Genomic DNA, 2,293 nt, shown 5'->3' on the forward strand with positions numbered 1-2,293 from the left:
GGCCATTTTTTGGTTGCAGCCATCATTGTTGTTTGGCGGGCCCGGGCTGGGGATTCGAACCTGCCACCTTAGGTGTATGTGGCTGGCGCCTTAGCTGCTTTAGCCACAGGCGCCAAGCCTGCCTTGTGTTTCTCCATCACACTCACCACCTAATATATTATACAGTTCACTTATTTACACTACTTCTTTTCTGTCACTAGAATATACATTCCATGTGGGTAGGGTTGTTTCATTTCATTTTGTTTTTCAGTTTTTGGCCGAGGCCGGGTTTGAACCCGCCACCTCCAGTATATGGGGCCGGCGCTCTACTCCTTTGAGTCACAGGCACTGCCTGGTAGCGTTTTTTTTTTTTTTTTTTCCCCTGTTCTGTTTACTGCTGTCTCCTGGTAGACAGTACCTAGAACAGTGCCTGCTACACAATATTCAAGCTATGTTTGTTGAATGAATAAATAAACGAAAGCTGGACAGAGGTCAGATTGTGCGGGGTGGTTCTGGGCAAAGGGGATGAGAGGCAGTCGGGGAGGAATGAGTGTTGTTTAGGTGAAGGGAGGAGAAACCTCCCAGAGCCCTGCCAGGTTAGAGCCAGAGGAGGGCTTCATTCACACGCTAGAAAGAGTGGCTGGGTGGAAGCAGTGCCCCCTGGCCCCAGTGCTTGTTAATCTGAAATGCAAAGTTTGAAACAGGCAGGTTCAGTGGTCTGATGAAGAGGAGCCAGGGGAGATGGCCCACAGGAGAGAATATGGAAGCAACCACATCTCCCAGCCCCCAAAGCTCCATGCGGCAAGGGGCCATGCTGGGGCTCAAGCTCCTGCCTTCTGGGGAGACTGCAGTAGCCCTGGTGTTACCACCCTGCCCTGCCTCAGGCCATGTCATCTTCTTGTCTATCCAAGGCTGCCAATGGGGCAGTAATTGTCAGCCCCATCCAAGGGAAGAGGGCAGGCACTAAGGCTAAGCTTTAAACAATTTTTGAACCATCCTTTCTTGGGATTGCACTACTACCGTCCAATGACCACATAGCGAGGGCAGTACTGCTAATACCCACACAACACACCCGCCTCAACTCCAGCTTTGCTTAACATTGGTGCAATTTTTGGAAAATAAAAAAACCTCATACAAATGGCAAAACATAACTATAGTCCAGAAAGTAGAAGGGAAGAGGAGAGAGAGGGGAGGGAGGCGGGATATGGGAGGAGGGAGGGCACTTAGGAGAACCTCACCTAATGTGCATGATGCAATGGTACATTTCAAAACTATTAAGAAATGAGTATGGTTGTGATGGATGTGTTATGTAGTTCAATGTAAACATTTCACATTGTATATTGAAGCAGTACCTTGAACCCCATAAATGCATCAATTTGCAAAGTTATGATTTAATAAAAAATAATTTTAAAAAAAGAAAAAGAAAAAATCCTCTTTTCTCTGAAAAGAAAAAATTTTTTTTGCGATAGGATCTCATTCTGTTGCCTGGGCTAGAGGACAGTAGTGATTATAGCTCACTGTAACCTTGACCTCCTGGGCTCAAGCAATCCTTCTGCCTCAGCCCTTCAAGTAGCTAGGACTATAGGCACACACTACCACACCTGGCTAATTAAAACACATTTTATAGAGACCAGTACTGTCTCACTATTCAGCTATCTCAAACTGTCTCAAACCATGCTGGTCTCAAACTCCTGGCCTCAAGCCATCTTCCCTCTTGGACCTTCCAACGTGCTGGGAACTGCAAAGGCCTGAGCCACCATTCCCAGCTGAGGCTAAGTTTTTGGGATTTTTGGTTTTTTTGGGTTTTTTTTTTTTGAGATGGAGCCTCAAGCTATCCCCCTGGTAGAGTGCCATGGCATCACGCTCACAGCAACCTCCAACTCCTGGGCTCAAGCGAGTCTCCTGCCTCAGCCTCCCAAGGTGGGTGGGACTACAGGCGCCCGCCACAACGCCTGGCCATTTTTTGGTTGCAGCCATCATTGTTGTTTGGCGGGCCCGGGCTGGGGATTCGAACCCGCCACCGTAGGTGTATGTGGCTGGTGCCTTAGCCGCTTGAGCCACAGGCGCCGAGCCTAAGTTTTTGTTTTTAGGATTGTTTTGGATGCAAGTCACAGAAATACTACTTGACTTGGCCAGTCTGAGCTCGGCACCCCAGTAAACAGAGGCTGAGGCCAACCTTAACACGCTGTCACTTTGCTGTGGGCTTCGATCCTGGGGCAGCACGAATAAGGGAACAGGAGTGAGTGAAGCACAGAGGGAAGGAGGGAAAGCAAACACCAGCTAGTGTGGTATCAAGCTGGCCCCAGAGGCTCAG

At 48.7% G+C, this 2,293-nt stretch overlaps 1 non-coding gene across 1 annotated transcript; it reads left to right on the forward strand.

The window, feature by feature from the left end:
* The first annotated feature begins 970 nt into the window (after positions 1-970).
* On the forward strand, positions 971-1,098 carry LOC111727360. The gene has a single exon (XR_002774932.1). It is a non-coding gene; the product is annotated as a U4atac minor spliceosomal RNA (small nuclear RNA).
* Positions 1,099-2,293: the final 1,195 nt, after the last annotated feature.

This window comes from Otolemur garnettii, unplaced genomic scaffold, assembly GCF_000181295.1.
Source record: "Otolemur garnettii isolate 467f Iridium unplaced genomic scaffold, OtoGar3 scaffold00101, whole genome shotgun sequence".
NCBI lineage: Eukaryota > Metazoa > Chordata > Mammalia > Primates > Galagidae > Otolemur > Otolemur garnettii.